Below are 19,240 nucleotides of genomic sequence, written 5' to 3' on the forward strand. Positions count from 1 at the left end.
TATAGAACAATGAGGTAAGGACAACATCATATTCACAGAAACAATGCCAATGAGAAAACACTGGAACATCTTTAAAGCACTGAAAGAAAAATATGTCAATACAGAATTCTATACCCAGCAAAATTATCTTCAAAAATGAATGCAAAATAAAGACTTTTTCAGACACTCAAAAGTAGAAAGAATTCATCACAAGCAGACCTACATTTTTTAAATGTTAAAGGAAATTCTTTAGCCAAAAGGAAAATCCAGACACAAATATGGATCTACCTAAAGGAATGAAGCAGAAATGATTATTTCAAGGGGAAATATATAAGATATTTTATTATTTAAATCTCTTTAAAATTGTTTAAATAAAAATAATAACAGTATACTGAGGGTTTATAACATGTAAATGTAAAATGTATCACAACGGCATAAAGACTAAGAGAAATGAAAATATTCTTTCCTATGGTTCGTATTATTATAAATAAAATGATATTAACTTTGAAAGTAGAGAAATTAAAGATGCATACTATAAAAATTTATATACTATAAACCCTAAGCAACCACAAACAAGCAGTTACAGCTAAAAAGGCAACTGATGTGATAAAACAAAATCATAGAAAATACTCAACTAATCCAAAAGAAGACAGAAAAAAGAAAAAAGGAGCAAAGAACAGACAGGGCAAATGAAAAACAAATAGCAAGATGACAGACTTAAACACAATCACATCAATAATCACATTAAGAGTACAGGCGTACCCCTTACTGCGCTTCACTTTTTTATATTCCACAGATAATGGTGTTTCTTACAAATTGAAGGTTTGTGGCAATGTGGTGTTGAGACAAATCCATCAGTGCCATTTTTCCAACAGTATTAGCTCACTTTATGCTTCTGTGTCACATTTTGGTCATTCTCACAATATTTCAAACTCTTTTTTTATTATTCTATTTGTTATGATGATGTGTGATTAGTGATTACAACACTGAAAGCTCAGATGATAGTTTGCAAGTTTAGCAATACAGTATTTTTAAATTAAGGTATGTACACTGTTCTTTTGGACACAATGCTATTGCACACTTAATAGACTACAGTATAGTATAAACATAACTTTTATACACACTGGGAAACAAAAAAACTCACCTGACACACTTTATTGCAATACTCTCTTTACTGCAGTGGTCTAGAACGGAACCCACTGATTTCGCTGAGAAGAGCAATAAAATTAATAAACATCTAACCTGACTGATGAGGGGAACAGAGAAAGACACAACCAATATCAGGAATGAAAGAAGTGACAGCTTTATAGATTCTATAGATATTAGAAGGATAACAGGAAAACATGAAAGCTTTATGCCAATAAATTTGACAAGTTAGATTAAACAGACAAATACAGAATTTGCAAACCACTTCTATAACAAAGGACTCTTATCTAGAATAAAGAACCCTCAAAATTCAATAGTAAAACAAAAAATTCAATTAAAAAATAGAAGACGTGAGACATTTCACCAAAGAGGATACGGATGGCAAATATATGTTCAACATCATTAGTCATCAAGGAAATGCAAATTAAACCACGAAGAGTTACCACTATACACCTATTAGAACACCTAAAGTAAAAAGTAGTGACAATACCAAATGCCAAGGAAGAGCGAGAAACTAGGCCTCTCATACAATGCTGATGGGAGTCTAAAATGGTATACCATCTGGAAAATGGGCTGACAGCTTCTTAAAATATACTTTACACTTTCTTAAATATTTACCATAATGCCCAGTAATTCACACTCCTAGACATTTATGCCAGAGAAATGAAATCTCACGTCATACACAGAAATGTTGATCACAGCTGTAATAGCCAAAGTAGCAACTGCCCAAATGTTCAACAATGGGTGAAGATTAAATAAACTCTGGTACATGCATACCACTGGATTTTGTTTAGCAATAAAAAGGAATTATTGATATATCCAACAACTGGATGGATTTCAAGGGAATTATGCCGAGTAAAAAAAAAAGTCAGTCTCAAAGATTACATACTTTTTGATTCCATTTATATATCATCTGGAAATGGCAGAGTTCAAAAATGGAGTCCAGACTAGTGGTTGCCAGAAGGGGACGGATATGACTATAAAGGATCACAAGGATCTTACTGGTGATAAAACAGTTCTGTATCTCAGTTGTAATGTTGATTACACAAATCCACACATGTGATAAAACTTCAAAGAATTATACACACACACAAATGAATACATGTAAAACTGGTGAAATCTGAACAAGATCTGTGGGTTGTACCAATGCCAATTTCCTGGTTTTGATATAGTACTATAGTTATGTAAGATGTGACTATTGATGGGAATTGGATGAGGGTACATGGGACCTCTCTGTGCTAATTTAAGAACTTCCTAAGAATCTGTAATTACTTCAAACAAAAAAAAATTTTGAAACACACTCTTGACCGACCTACACACACACACACACACACACACACACAGTATAAAAGTGTAAAGTGTACGTAAGCAAACCAAAGTCTTACTGAGATCTCAGACTTCTAATCTCCGAGCCCCTCTCCAGAAGAAACTACTCCTTTTCTTATGCATCCTTCCAGAGAAGTCTTTAACATAGAAGCATAAATGTGCTTATTAATGTGTGCATATATATTTGCATATTCACCCACATACACACAACTTACATTTTTTTCACAGCTTACTTTTTTACAGTAATGTCAGCATACCATAAATATTGTATTGCAACTTACTTTCTTCACTCAATAATGTGTTAAAGATGAATTCATGCAGAAGTACTCCTTCTTTCTTTCTTTTTATGGCTGTGTGACATCCCATTGTATGCTTGTACAATCATTTATTTAACCCATATAAAGAATCATTTAGGGGGCACCTGGGTGGCTCAGTCGGGTAAACATCTGACCCTTGATTTCAGCTCAGGTCATGATCTCAGGGTCGTAGGATCAAGTCCAGCATGGGGCTCATGGGATTCTCTGTCCCTCTCCCTCTGCTCCTCCCCTACTTGCTTTCTTGTTTGCTCGCTCTCTCTCTCTCTCTCTCTCTCTCTTCAAAAAAAAAATCATTTAGGGCTTAGGCATTTAAAGATAAATTCTTTAAAATTATTGAGTCAAAAAGTATGAAAATTTACCATTTTAATAAGTAAACCAACTTTTCCTTCCAAGAAACTGCACAAATTTACATTCCTGCCTAGAGTGTATGAGTGAGCAATTCTAAACATCCTTGCCATGGTGGGGTATTACTGAACTTTTTAATCTTTATCAACCTAGCAAGTGAAAAATGTTCTGCTGTTGTTTAACTTTGTTATTACTAACACTTTATACTATATAAGACCATAAGGTTCTGAGAATAAATGATGTACCCACGAGAAAATTTTACTCTGGGGAATTATAACCAATGAAGAAATAGAAACAAAGATTGGGGGTATTCGCTGGCTCAGTTGGTAGAGCATGTGACTCTTGATCTCAGGACTGAAGGTTCAAGCCCCACGCTGGATGTAAAGATTACTTAAAAGTAAAATAAATTTTTAAAAATCAGAGTTGGAAAAGTCCTTAAAGAATACATTGATTAAACACTACTCAACACACGCTTTAACACCACAGTGAGAAACTGTCCACTCTATTTTCATTTTGATTGTTAAAAATACCTTCATTATGGGGTGCCTGGGTGGCGCAGTCGGTTGGGCGTCCAACCTCGGCTCAGGTCACGATCTCACGGTTTGTGAGTTCCAGCCCCACTTCGAGCTCTGTGCTGACAGCTCAGAGCCTGGAGCCTCTTCAGATTCTGTCTCCCGCTCTCTCTGCCCCTCCCCCACTCATGCTCTGTCTCTCTCCAGAATAAATAAATGTTAAAAAAAAAAAAAAACACACACACAAAACAAAAAACCTTCATCATGTACCAATATTTCCCTTCCTCTAACTTTCATTGTTCCTAGTTCTATCCTCTGGGGATACAAAAGATATGCTTCACTCCCTCTTCCACGTGCCATTCCTTCATGTGTTTACCAGAACCACACATTTGAGTCAGGAACATTGTTAAAGATCACTCAATTACCAACTTGAAAAGCATTCCCATATACCCCACTAAAGTCTTCTTTTTTCCTGGCTGAAAATCTGAAATGTTTCAATTATTTTGCAAGTATCTGTTTCAGACACTGCTTCATTCTGATTACCCTCCTTCTGAATACACTATCAACATCCTCCTCAAGATGTGGCAAATAGAACTGAGAACTCAGCTAAAGGCAGAATAGAAAAGGATAATCAACTATGTTTTAGACAAACTACTTCAAAATAATGCTGTTTAAGTGAGTGTGAGCCTTTGGAGCAGTTATAATAAACCACTGACTCATCGACTTCAGACAAATGGAGAGACCCACCTAGGCACACACCTACTTCAAACAAAAAAAATCCCACCTGTTAGCCCTCCAAGCCTTCAATACTGTATTTGTGCAGATTAAAAAAAAAAAAAAATTCAATTGTAAGAATTTTTTTGTCCCTATGAACCAGACATATCAAATATAGAATTATTACAAGTAGTTTTTTAGATAAAGTCTAATTATTAAAAATTAATAGAGGGGGGCGCCTGGGTGGCTCGGTCAGTTGAGCGTCCGACTTCGGCTCAGGTCATGATCTCACGGTCCGTGAGTTCGAGCCCCGCGTCGGGCTCTGTGCTGACAGCTCAGAGCCTGGAGCCTGCTTCGGATTCTGTGTCTCCCTCTCTCTCTGACCCTCCCCCGTTCATGCTCTGTCTCTCTCTGTCTCAAAAATAAATAAGCGTTAAAAAAAAAAAAATTACTAGAGGAAGGATCCTGATTCTGTCACATAACATACTACCCTCATAATTTTGAGAGTAATGGATAAACATTTTAAATAGGACACAGGGGAAGGCAGCATCTTGAGGGACACACTAAGAATGAATTGCAGTTTAATTTTAACATCAGCCCATTGATCAATCACAAATCCACCTACCTATGCAAGTATTCAGACTACATTTCTCTAACTTGTCTATAAAGATATCATAAAAGGCTGTCAAATGCTATCTGTATAACCTTGGGGGTCCCTTACCTCATTTGTAAAACAGTACTAGATGAGGCAATCTATGTAAAGCATTTAACCCAGTGCCCAGCACAAAATTAAAAATCCAATAAATGTGGCTATAATTCTAGACGTACAATGGCAGAGTATCTCCTGATGTACCTACCAGTTTACTTACCCCTATAAGAAAAGAAGTGAGACCAGTGTGGCATGCCTTGTTCTCTGGGAACCCACGCTGGCTCCTAGTGATCAGCGTCTTCTTTTCAAAGTACCAACAACACGTGTGTTCAAAAATCCGAGAATTTGGGGGCACCTGGGTGGTGTCGGTTGACACCACCGAAGTCGGTTGACTTCGGCTCAGGTCATGATCAGGTTTGTGAGTTCGAGCCCTGCAACAGCTTGCTGCCGTCAGCACAGAACCCACTTCAAATCCTCTGTCCCCCTCTCTCTCTGCTCCTCCCCAGCTTGCACTCTCTTTCTCAAAAATAAACATACATTAAGAAGAAAATTTTTTTTAATCTGAGAATTTGTTTAGGAATAATGCCTAACTCATCAGTTTATTATTATCTGCATCCTTTACTTGTTTTCCAACATTGTATATACTTCAGCTAAAACACTCATATATAGTAGATCGTTAAAAGAAATTTTGTTGAATTTTCTTTTTAAAAATCAGGATGCATTTCTTACTTTTGATAACCATGGTTATATCCAGATGTCAATTAGGGTAAGCTGAGTAAAAGGTGTATGGGAATTCTCTGTACTATCTTTGCAATTCTCCTAGGAATACATAACTACTTCAAAATTAAACCTATTTTAAAAATTAAGATGATCTTTTCTGACCTCTGATAAACTCCTTCTTTAAATTCCTCAAATATTATCAACCACTATCAGGTGCAAACTCTTGAGCAGCCTTTACAACTTCATAATTAATCTGGAATGGAAGATATGAATTCCAACAAATAGGAATTCTCATAATACTCCTACTTACCCTGGGCCACACAGAGTTAGTATTCAGTTAGTATTCATAGCCATCCCCAAATTTTATTTTTGGAAACAAGAGCCTTAAAAGAAATCTATCCTAAAAGCAAACATTTTTATGCCTAAAGCATTAAAGCTTTGTACAATCCAATTAAAACCTCTGATTCTTATTGCTCGAATCGCATATTTAGCAGTAACATTCAAGTCAAGCTCAAGATCTTTGATGTATGAGACCAATTACCACATATAGTAGCATTAGCATGAAAACTTTTTAAAAACTATACTTTAAAAATATATTTATATCATGGATTTATATCATGGTTTCTGAATTAGGTAAATAAGAGTTTAGGAAAATGATAAATTTTATTTGTAATTATTCAAGCTCAAGCTTCCAATGTTAAGCAACAAAGTCATGAAAATTCTGCTAAAACTTTAACTCTCAAGCAAAAAAATCCTAACACCAAAAAAAAAAAAAAAAAAAAAAGAAATAAATAAATAAAGTATCTTTCCCCTAAATACCTCCAAATAGGTTTTGTACTTTAGAGTTTCTTTCAGGTATCAACTAATTTTCAAAAACTTGGCTTTCCTTTTTGGAACAGTGCTACAGAATTGGTACCATAAACAGAAGTGCTATTGTCAAAGAATCGATCCAATAATAAAAAGAGCTAAGGCCACTTGTCTTATAGAAAATTACTGCCAAATGCTGCCAGACCCTGCTTTTCTTCCTTCTGGGCTAGTGGCCAGATACTAATCATTTTTAGACCCTTTCTAATTTTTAGTACACAATTTAGTACACAATCCCACATCTGAACTAGACAGTATTTTAATGAATGTTCTCCATAATTTGTCTAATGTTCCAGCATACAAATACACACACACACAATCCACCATACATCTGGAAGTATATACAAGAAAGTGATTAACAATGGTTGCCTCTCAGGCAACTGTTTGGGTCTTTGAATTTTGTATGCTTTTGTAAAAACTATTCAAAAATTAATTTGTCTATTAATTCCAGTTAAAATATTTTGCCTTACAAAATAATGCATGAGGCTTTCTCTTGAAGATATTTTTAGGGGCGCCTGGGTGGCTCAGTCAGTTAAGCATCCCAACTTCGGCTCAGGTCATGATCTCGCGGCTCGTGAGTTTGAGCCCCGCGGCGGGCTCTGTGCTGACAGCTCAGAGCCTGGAGCCTGTTTCAAATTCTGTGTCTCCCTCTCTCTCTGACCCTCCCCCGTTCATGCTCTGTCTCTCTCTGTCTCAAAAATAAATAAACATTAAAAAAATTTTTTTTAAGATATTTTTAAAATATTTTAATATGTAATTGTGTTAAAAACAACTTACAATGTTCAATGTTCAACTTCAATTATAATAAAAAAATACAAATTAAAGTAAGATCATTTCTGCTTACCAAATTAGAAAAGCTGAATACTAGCATACAAATTGTCATAACCTTTCTAGAAAACAATATGACAGTATCTAATTTTTTTGTCTTATCTTTGACTAAAAATTTTTATTCCTATCCTAAGAAAATAAGTATGGAGAACAATTATGCAAAGATTTTCTTCAATGTTAGCAGCAGAGGAAAAATTTTTCAATAATTAGGAATGGTTAAATCACTACACATTCATTCAATAGAACATTGCGCTATTAAAATTTAGGTTTTGAAATAATTTTACCAAATAGGAAATTCTTCATGATATAATGCTTGGTGGGGAATAAACAGCACACTATGAATAAATAATCATCGGAAGAGGAAAAAGAATGTATAACATAACGTTAGTAATGCTTATATTTGGGCTGAGCTTACATTTTTGTCTTTTGTATTTCTCCAAGTTTTTAAAATGAGTACCTAGAACTTATAAAATCGGGAGGAAAATATAATATTAACCTACAAAACATAAACACATACCTTTATTCTTAAATTTATAATATTGCAAAACTAATGTAGTATTTATTTTTGTTTTTTTAAGTTTATTTATTTATTTTGAGAGAGACGGGTAGGGAAAGAGGCAGAGAGAGAGAGAGAAGAGAGAATCCCAAGCAGGCAACATGTTGTCAGCGCAAGCCCAATGTGGGGCTCAATGTCACGAATTGTGAAACCATGACCTGAGCTGAAATCAAGAGTCAAATGCTTAACCGACCCAGCCACCCAGGAATCCCAAACTGATATAGTATTTAAGCAGTTGAAATTAAAAAAAAAAAAAAAAAAAAAAAAGTAGTTGAAACAAATTAAGTCAAAACCTTCTAATTAATAGCATTTAGGGAAACCAATAAAGAGTAACTCAAATTACTGTGTATCTTAAGATCATTCCCACCATACAATAAGCATTACCATTCAATACAATAAGCACTAGCAGCTAGCTCATTTTTAAATCAATACAATTAAAAAATAAAAGAAGGGGCGCCTGGCTCAGTCCGTTAAGCGTCCGACTTCAGCTCGGGTCATGATCTCACAGTCTGAGTTCCAGCCCTGTGTCAGGCTCTGTGCTGACAGCTCAGAGCCTGGAGCCTGTTTCAAATTCTGTGTCTCCCTCTCTCTGCCCCTCCCCTGCTCATGCTCTGTCTCTGTCTCAAAAATAAATAAAAACATTAAAAAAATTTTTTTAAATAATAATAAAAGAAAAATAAAAGAAAACATCAGACTATAATATGGTACACAATATGGACAAAAATTAAATCCCATCAAACAGGATTAATAATGTAATTATGAGTTAAATTATAATGATAGTTATTAGGATAAATAATATCCCTGAAAGAAAGAACTCCTTAAACAAACATATAACATCTAAACTAATAGATATTACCAGGGGCACCTGGGTGGCTCAGTCGGTTGAGCGTCCGGCTTCGGCTCAGGTGGTGATCTCACGGTGTGTGAGTTCGAGCCCCGCATCGGGCTCTGTGCTGCAGCTTGGGGCCTGGAGCCTGTTTCGAATTCTGTGTCTCCCTGTCTCTCTGCTCCTCCCCTGCTCATACTCTGTCTCTCTCTCAAAAATAAATAAAGATTTAAAAATTTTAAAAAATAAAAAATAAAAAAATAGACTAATAAATATAACCAAACTTTTCCTTTAAATAAGCAGAGTCTGCTAGGGGGAAAAGTAGTTATTGATGAACAAATGATCATTTCTCAGACATTAATCTGTATAGTTGCAAATGTAGATGGAGTATATCCCTCAAGATTATATCCACCACTACTGACCACTTAACTCACAAGTTCACTATTACTCTTAGCACTCTTCATTGGGTTACCACTGCCTTAAGCCCAAATTCCTTACATTGGTTGTAAGACTCATGGGATGGTCCTTGCTTTCACTCCCCACTCCTTCCTTCTCACCTTCTTTCTACATCTTAACCCAGCAGTTTGCAAGCAAGTGTGATCCTTGAACCAGCAACATTTCCATCACCTGTAAGCATGTTAGAAGATTCATATGCACCAGGAGATTCATATGCACATTAGAGCTTGAAAACCACTGCTGCAGCCTTCCTGAATTACCTGCAGATCCTCAAATCCGCCCTGCTCGCTCTCTCTCTGCAAATGCAGTTCCCTACCTAGAGTGTTCTTTCACCCCATTCCCTATGAGGTATCCTATCCACCTTGTTTCCTATTAGTCTTTCAAGTCAGCTTAGAAATCACTTCAAAAGAAAACTGTAAACTTTTCCAGAATTAGAAAAACATTCCTCCAGATCTCTTCTATTATTGTAGGAGCTTATTTGCACTATTCACCAACTAAAGCCACTTCTAGAATTATTTAAGGCCATCAAAGAAACCCTTTGCTTGACATACCCCAAAACATAACTAACACATGACAAAAATAAAAAAGACTCAAAGCTTTTTTACCCGTGTTATGAACGCATTAGCAAAGTTGATTTCAAAGCATATAGAATATTAAAGAAATATACAGAAGAAGCAAATGTCAGAAAAAATGACTTATTGTTGAAAAATTATAGAAAAATAGCCAACCAGTTCTGAAATTCACATCTTGAAATTAATTAATTTGAATGGTCTCTTTCCTGCACATACTTCTTCTCCCATTTTCTGGAGGAGGAAGAGCAAGTAATAAGGAATATGGCTTAGAAAAAAAAAAAAAGGCAAACCCAGATGAAAGAGAAATGTGTAAAGCCTGGATAAAGCTATGTTTTATGTCAGATATAAGAAACAAGTGTGGACCAGAAACAGTTCTCCAATATTTTTAATAAGTTCGAGATAATCTCACAGTACATGATTAGTTAATAATTTATCTTCAATCATTTAATGATCATCTAACATGTGCTAAAAACCATGTGGGATTAAGAATTATGTGTATGTCTCTCTATATATGGAGATAAGTAACTCCTAGTTATTTAGCCAAAAACTTAACCATTATGTCCACCAAAAGACAGGTACAAAGTTGTTCACAGCAGCTTTGTTCCTAAGAGCTAAAAACTGGAAATGGCCCAAATGTATCAAAAGAATAGAAAAAAATATATGTACTCAAACAACAGAATACTACACTGTAATGAAAAAGAATGAGCTACTGTTAAAAAAAAAAAAGCATGGATGAATCTCACATAATGCTGAGCAAAGGAAACCAGGTTGATTCAATTTGCATGAAGTTCAGGAATAAACAAAACTAATCTATTATGAGAGAAGCCTGAATAATGGTTACTGTTGGGAAATACTGACTAGGAGAGAACATGAGGAAGGTTTCTAAGGTCCTAGAAGTGTTCTATATCCTGATCTGGCTGGTGACTACATGTTTACACATGTAAAAGTTCATTAAGCTATTTAGAATTTCTGTACTGTATATGATTTTCTTGAAGTCCCATACATTTTTTTTAGAAATGGAAGAGAAAAATTCCCCTTCCTCTATGTCAGCCAGGAAAGAGGAACAAAGGAAGGAGAAGTTAAATCAAATAATTTTCAAATTCCTGCTTTAAAGTTCAATTATCTTATTTATTGAATAAAAATCTGAGCACCTACTTAGTAACAGGTACTGTTCTGGGTGCTAGGGAGATAGCACTGAATAAAATGAGTAAAACTCCCTGCCCTCATGGATCTTATAGTATACTAGGGGTAGGAAGACAATAAAAATATAGAGTATGCTGGATAACAGAAAGAAGAAAACAAAGAAACAAAGCAGGGAAGAGAAATAGGAAGAGAGTGTAGAAAGGATGCTGTGATTTTAAACAAGGTGGCCAATAAAGACCTCACAGAAGGGGTGATATTTTAACTAAGACTTGAAGGAAGGGAAAGAGACACGGATTGTGGAAGAACATGTTTCAGGCCTCCTGAAACAGAGAGAAGTCCACCATGACTGCAGGGAAGTAAGCAAAGGTAAGATTAGAAAACAAAACAAAGCAAAACAATGAGAGTTTAATGAAGAGTTTGACTCCACCTCCTCATTTAAAGATTAACTTAGGGGCACCCAGGTGGCTCAGTCAGTTAAGTCTGACTTCGGCCCAGGTCATGATCCCACGCTTCATGGGTTTGAGCCCCATGTCGGGCCCTGTGCTGACAGCACGAAGCCTGGAGCCTGCTTCGGATTCTGTGTCTCCCCGTCTCTCGGCCCCTCCCCTGCTTGCGCTCTGTCTCTCGGTCTCCCCAAAATAAGCAAATATTAAAAATAATAATAATAATAAAAACAGGGAGTTTGTTTAAAAAAATAAAGATTAACTAAAATCGGGGCACCTGGCTGGCTCAGTGGGTAGAACATGCGACTCTTGATTTCAGCTCAGGTCATGATCTCACAGTTTGTTAAGAGCTCGGAGTCAGGCTCTGCTCTGACAACGCAGGGCCTGCCTAGATTCTCTCTCCCTCACTCTCTGCCCCTCTCCCACACACAGGCACTCTCTCTCTCTCAAAATAAATAAACACTAAATAAATAAATATTTCTAAAAGATTAACTTAAGTCAAATCTTTTTCACACAGAAATTTCTGTAACTACTAGCCCAATCCACCCTGATATCTTCTGAGCTCTTACAGCTGTATCGCTCATGACATCTTTACATACTACCTTGCAATCAAATACATACTGTCTCCCACTCCCAAATAAACCAAGCCCCTTAGGGCAGTGACTAGATTTTTTGCTTTTTTTCTATCTCTACAGTTGCCCTGTGGATGGCACTTAAATGGTTACTGGTAAGGCTGACACCAATAACAACTCCATCAGGCATAAAGTTAGTAAACTGAGGATAGATTTTCAAAAAGAAAAAAGAGGAAGGACAGAAGCAAAGACTAGGGAACTACGTGAGTAAAGGCACCAAGGCGTCTCCACGCGTCATGATCCAAAGTCCGGATTTTCTCTGAGCCGTGTCCTTAAGACTCTGAGATCCTCGACATCACTTTTTCTAAAAACCACTCCAGGCTTTTATTCTTGGGGGGAGGAGGGAAGAGGCACCTGGTATTCCTTTCAAGTAATGGTTTTTTTAACACCTATGTGTACAACTAGCTTAACAAAGAAAATCTTAACCAATTAGCTGCACGATCTTGAGCAAGTCATTCAACTACTCTTGCCTGTGTCAATTCCCTCACATGCTACACGAAGGGTTGGATTAAATGATCCCTTAAGTCCAAACAATCTCAAATTCTCTACTTTAGCTTTTGTGAAAAAACTGAATGAATAAACATTACAACCTACTTCTTCAATTTATAAAATGAATAAAATATCTATGAATAATTTTAATACACTAAATAAGCAGTCACATTTCAAAAAGCAGTATAGGATTTGGAAAAGCATAGAACTTGGAGTACAACGGACCTGCATCTAGTTATAGCATGCTGTTTAGTAGATAATGACCCTGAGCAAGCATTAAATCTTCAGCGAATAAACAGACAATATAAAGACACACACGCATTGACAACAATCATGTCCCATACAGAAAGCAGCCAGGTAGGTAAAAAATACCTACCACATCACTGATACCAAGATCTGAAATACCCAAACTAGTTTATAACTTTCTTACCAATTTTAGTTATAGGGATTAGTGGTTGCCTCAAAATCTGCAAGTTTAACAGAGTAACCCTTAACTCCTATAGTGCTGGGAATCTCACTTCTTAAATATGAGGATAAGAACTACAGATCTAATATCAGTTTGTGGTCATAGGGTAAGAGAATAAGATAATTTAAAAAGCTCCAAATTTTAGAAAAATAGGACAAGACTTAGATTTGGGCTGGGGCGCCTGGGTGGCTCAGTCGGTTGAGCGTCTGACTTCGGCTCAGGTCATGATCTCGCGGTCCGTGAGTTCGAGCCCCGCGTCGGGCTCTGTGCTGACAGCTCAGAGCCTGGAGCCTGCTTGGGATTCTGTGTCTCCCTCTCTCTCTGCCCCTCCCCTGCTCATGCTCTGTCTCTCTCTCTCTCTCTCTGTCAAAAATAAATAAACGTTAAAAAAAAAATTAAAAAAAAAAAAAAAAAAAAAAAAAGACTTAGATTTGGGCTTAACTCGGACATTATGAAAACGGTCAATCTTGGCACAGATAGTTCAAACCTGTAATGAGAGCCAACTGTGTAAAATAAGCAATAGAGGTTCAAAAAGTAGTAAGACAAATATAAACTTGGCTTCGAGTCCGGGAGGACCCAGCAACAGACATAAATAATTACAGCATACCAGTGAACATAAGAGAATGAATGAACAAGACACAGAGAGTGCATAACTCAGTGAGGTAAGAAAGAGGGACAACCAGAGGACACAGAAGACTTAAAAAGCAGACAGTGCTTAAGTTGTACCTTGAAAAAGCAGCAGACTTTGTCAGCAAGACAGGAGAAAGAAAGGCATTCTAAACAGTGGGGAGAATATATGAGAGGGCTCTGAGTCAGGAAACAGTATGACTCTTTCAGTGAACTGACTGGATTAGTACAGTTGGAGCTTCAGATTTTCGGCGGGGGAAATGCAGGAAATGAGCCAGATGGTGAAGGGCCTAGTAATGATAAAGAGTTAGAACTAAATGTGTATTGTAGGTAAAGGAGAGTATGGATTTTAAGAAAGAAGCATTGAACAGATTTGCATTTTAGAAGTCACCTTGGCAGGAGCGTAAAGAATGGATTAAAGGGGGTCAACCACTAGAGACATCATTCTACACCCTAAGTTAAATAAGTACATTACCTTATCACACAGATACTCTATTATAGAACCAGAAATCAGAAATAAAAATAATAATGCTTTAACAGATAAATCTAAAGTATTAAAAAAAAATCATGTACCTTCATGAATGTATATTCTGAAATTAAATATGTCCTATATATCTTAAAAAGAAAGAAGTTTCTAAAATTAGGTATCATATATAAAAATACATGGATCTAGATGTATCCTGAGAACCAGCTACTCTTTAAGGCACCCATTCCTTTTTGTACACGGAATACTGCTGACGGGCAACATCAAAACTAATGCAAAAGAATCATTAGAATTGGAGTTTGCACTGATGATTGACAGGGACTTCTCTGTAATTTTATATATATGGAAACTAAGGCCCTAAGAGACTAAGAAATTACCCAAGACCATATGGTTAATAGCACAGTGAAGATTGGAATTCATATCTTACGATTTCCTTTCTAAAAATTGCTTTAGTGTATCACATTTATCATTCCAGAATCTTGAACGATAACCCATTATAGTAATAATGAAATATAAATAGTAATAAATTATAGTAATAATGAACCATAAAACTATTTTTGTTTCATATGCCTCAGAAGAGAAACAAATCTATTAGATGTGTCCATAGGTTGGACAAAAGAAATCTCTTCCTGAAGTCTGTGCCACAATAAGAACACCTCCATCCACAGAAACACAAAGTATTCTCGTCTAAGGAGTTTATAAAAACTTCCCTTCTCAAACTTGGAAATAGTTAAATTTTAAAATAGAAAGGCCTTAATTTGTTTTATTTTAAGTGTATTTATTTGAGAGAGAAAGAGAGAGGCAGGAAGGAGCAAAGCGAGGGAGGGAGAGAGAATCCCAAGCAGGCTTGGAGCTGTCAGCGCAGAGCCCGATGTGGGGCTGGAACTCACGAACCATGAGATATGACCAGAGCTGAGATTCAGAGTTGGCTGTTTAACTGACTGGCGCCCCTAATTTATTTTTATATAATTAAACATCTAACATCTTTAACATGTGTTAACATTTTATTTGGAGCTCAGTACTCTTCTTATTCTGTTGTGCTCCCCATCCCCTATAATTTTAGATCCTTGAAATAGATTTTTTCCTTCACTAGTACACACAATGGGAGTGGCAACACTGACAAAATGCCTTATAAATACTGTACCTTTCACAAATTTGCATAGTGACCAAAAGATTTTAATTTTTAGACTTCTTTAGTTTCCACTTGTTATGTCCACTCATTGAAACAGATTCAAATAATACAAAAGTATAAAATTAACAGCTCTCTTCCAGGACTCTGCAATGCTCTCTTATTAAAGAATGCCCCAAAGGGGCACCTGGGTGGCTCAGTAGGTTAAAGGTCTTGACTAAAGGTCTTGACTCTTGATTTTGGCTAAGGTCATGATCTCACAGTTCATGAGTTCGGGCCCTACAACGGGCTCTGTGCAGTCAGCACATACTGGGATTCTCTCTCTCTCTCTCTCTCTCTCTCTCTCTCAAAAATAAATAAATAAACATTTAAAAAAAGAATCCGTCCCCCAATACTTTGAAGTTTGATATGTATCCTTACAGACTTTTTTATGCTTATATAACAAAAGGTACTAATCCTCAGAGTCAATATATATTTAACACCCAAACTCTACTGATCATTATTCCATCTTTAATAATTCAGAAGATAGATCATTACCTTACTTGGTTCCTGGTTATGACAACAGACATCAATCATATTACTCAGGGGTTACTTTAAAAAGTGAGCTGAACCCCAATGTTTCTTCATTATCAGCATCTTAATTATTTTATGTATTCATTTTATTTGCTGTCTTTCTCTCGCTCAATGTAGGTTATATGTGAGCTGGAAATCACTGTACCTCCAATGTTGTGACACCTAGCGGATAACCAAAGATTTTGTTGACTGACTAGTATGTTTACTTAGAAATCATGAAAGCTGCTTTTTTTTTCAAAGTTACTGAAATTTGCTTAATTTATCATTTGTCTTTCAAAAATAATGAGGGGAAAAATGGTCTGCTTAGGGTTTTTTAGCTATAGTTCCACCCAAATATCTGCTCAATTGATCAGTTTCGATAGCCATAAAAGTCAATCAGGCATTTTGGTTTGAATTATAACTAAAGCAAAAAACAAAACAAAACTCTTACACTCTTCAAAGAGTTAAATATTTGCTACGTAGGAGTCCCTCCTTTTTAAAAAATGATTGCAAAACTCAAGGATTAAGTACACTGTCCCTAATCTTTCTGGTTCTAAGATCAAAAAGAAATGTCAATCTAAAAAAACTGACACTAAGAAAAAGGCTAAAGCAGGCAAAATTCTTTGCTTTGGCAAAGTCAAATTTGTCTGTTTACCCAAAATTACAAAATTACTGTGAATATGGACTCCACTGCCTGCCACATCAGGCTTCATTTACAGGCCTCTGTGATAAAGTAGCTATCTAACCTGAAGAAATGTCAAGCAAATGCAGACTTTCCAAGCTATCCATTTTTTTAAAAAAACCACATACACATACATACAGGCCATTTTATCTGAATTTCACCTAAGACTGGGCTAGTTACCAAGCACTCTCCATTAGAGTCAAGACTAACTCAAGCTTCACAATAAAACTGTTAAAGCAGGATTCTCTAAAAGAGCTGTTAGCTTACAGGTCTCAAGTGACGCAGAGCTCTAGCTCTGGGACCTCAAATTCAATGCATTACTTGGAGACCAAACTTAAAAGCTATCCCTCTCCACGAACGTTTTTCAAAGGACAGAGAGAAGCCGGAACACACTTCCCAGCACTACTTGATTCTGCCCAGCACTCAGGCAAGACTTCAGGACAGATCTAATATTGCAGGATCAGCAAAGCAGACTATCTAGGAAAGTGAAGCCAAAACCACACAGCCTTCTGTATCTTCAGCGTCTGGCACGCTCCACCTGAGGACACTCGCCTCCTAAAGAACCTAGAGTCTATACCCACCTAAGGCGCTGCCACTCTCACGCTCCCGGAGCAGCAAGACCGAGCACGCCCCCACAGGGATCCCGGGGCAGAGAAAAGCAAACTGCAGAACAAACCCACGATTTCTCCAACTAAGAAACGACACGCATCAATCTTCCCACTGGGCGCTGGGTAAATCTCATCTAGGAAAGAGACCTGGTCCAGGATGCTGGCCAGCCACAGACTGTCTAGCGGGGCTGGCTCGGGACGCCACTAGAGCCCCCGAGCCCACCCAAGCGCCTGCTGAGCCGCGCCCTCCATCCGAGATCACCCGGAGACCCGATAACTCGCCCGGTCGCCCCGAAAAGACTGAAGACCATGCCAAGTTACCGCCCCCCTCTGGGCAAAACAGAAACCCCAGAAAAGACGCCGGGCTCCGCCGAACACCCTTCCGCCCCCAGCAGCCCACCAAGGCTGCCCGACCCCTGCAGGACGCAGATACACCGCCCTCTCGCCGGGAGACCCGGATAAACAGAACCCCCTCCCCGGAACCCTAATACGCTGCTTCTCCACCCAGGGATGCGAAACAGTCCCGCTCAAAGGACCCCCGAAGACCCCAATGATCTGCCCCTTCAGAGACCTAGGACCTGCTAAACTGAATCCTCTGCCCCCAAAGAGCCTGAGACCGCGGTAAGAGGACTCCCCCCCGCCCTCCATGTTCCGGAACCCCGCTACACCACCTCGAGGAACCCCCAGGACCCTGATAAATCTCCCTGGACCCTGAGGCGGGACCCTGTGCGCCGCCACCCACCCCCACCCCAAAGTGGAAAGAGCCCCAAGATCCCCAATAAACCGCCTCGCCCCAGGAGCCCCGGCAGCCGCCACACCGCCCTGGGGCGCCCGCACCCGGGTCCCACCCCGCCGCCTCCTGCCCCCCGCGCTCCCGAGCTCCACCAAGCCTCGCGCCCACCAGGCAGCGCCGTGCAGCCCGCGGAGCCGCCCCCGTCTGGAGCCAGCCCGCTCCGGCTGCTCCGAGTCCCCGCTCCCCGACCGCTCCGCAGCCGAGACGCGCTCCGGGCTTCCTTACCTGGGAGCGCCGGAGGGCGAGCGGACCGAGAAGCCCGGAGGAAGAGGAGGCGGCGGCAGGGAAGGGGCGGCCCAGGCCTGCGGCTGCCGCAGCTCTAACCTCTCCGCGAGGAAGCGCTTGTGTGAGGAGAGCCCTCCCGCTTCGCGCGCAGCCGGGAGACCAAGCCACAGCCGTGCCCGCCGCTCTTCCCGCGAGATCCCAGCCACGGCCAGGGGCGGCCGCGGCGGCTCGAGTGACAGCCCGGAGAGCCTGTCGGCGGCGGCGTAGCAGGCGGGACTCGGAGCCCGTTGCGACCAATTGTAAAATAGAAAAGGTGATTCGTCCCGCCCACCGCTTCTCCCCTCCCCCGCCCCTCGCAATTAACTAGGGGCAAAAGTAACAGTGACCTCAAATAGTCACAGGCGGTGGCAGATCGCCGGAGGGCACTTTGGATGGCGAAGCTGGGCCTGTGTCTGGTCCTGCTCAGCCTCCGTAGACGCCCCTGGTTTGGGGAAGAAGCAGGTCTGCACACCCGTGTAGGCTTAGAAGCCGTTACCCTTGGTTACAGCGCGGCCCCAAGTGCGCAGAAGGTTCGCACCTTCCTGGTTGAAGGCGCACCCTCCTGGGGTTACCCGGGTGTAATCCCCCTTCCCCCCATCTCGCCTCTCTTCCCTCTCAACCTCAAACAGGGCGCCATTGTTGAGATGCCCGTGTTTTCTAAACCCCAAGTTGGGACATCTGGTCTGACAAAGGACTCTTCTGATTCGATCATTTATTTCTACTTTGAGTCTTCTAGAAGAGTAAAAAGTGTATCTCACTTGAGTCCCAGTATAACAAAATCCAAAATTACATGAAAAGTTGTATCAGTGTAGACCCCAGTGTCTGTACAGACAGGGCACTGAATAAATGAAACGAATGAATGGAGAATGTGATATTTGAATATTTGAAGTCTGGCCCAGCCCCAGAAAATTCAAGCTATCTTAGCCTTTTCTTTACAATGACAGCCAATCTCTTCACCCTTAAGTCCGGCCAATCACTCCATTATTATGCGTGTCCTGTAGCCTTCATTCATCTTCTTGCCCTCCTTCCCTTACCCACAGCAAGAAGTGCCCTTTCTCCTCATCAAGGTTAACCCCTGCACCTGTGCACTGGATCTCAGCCATTCCCAGATTTTGTTG

General features: G+C 39.2%; 1 protein-coding gene across 1 annotated transcript in view; it reads right to left on the bottom strand.

Moving 5' to 3' along the window:
• GLCE (glucuronic acid epimerase) overlaps window positions 1-18,255 on the bottom strand; it is a 112,473-nt gene extending 94,218 nt beyond the window's left edge. The window contains 1 exon segment of the mRNA XM_042988514.1: window positions 18,084-18,255. The gene's annotated coding sequence lies outside the window, so the exon portion shown is untranslated.
• Window positions 18,256-19,240: the final 985 nt, after the last annotated feature.

Source organism: Panthera tigris, chromosome B3, assembly GCF_018350195.1.
Source record: "Panthera tigris isolate Pti1 chromosome B3, P.tigris_Pti1_mat1.1, whole genome shotgun sequence".
NCBI lineage: Eukaryota > Metazoa > Chordata > Mammalia > Carnivora > Felidae > Panthera > Panthera tigris.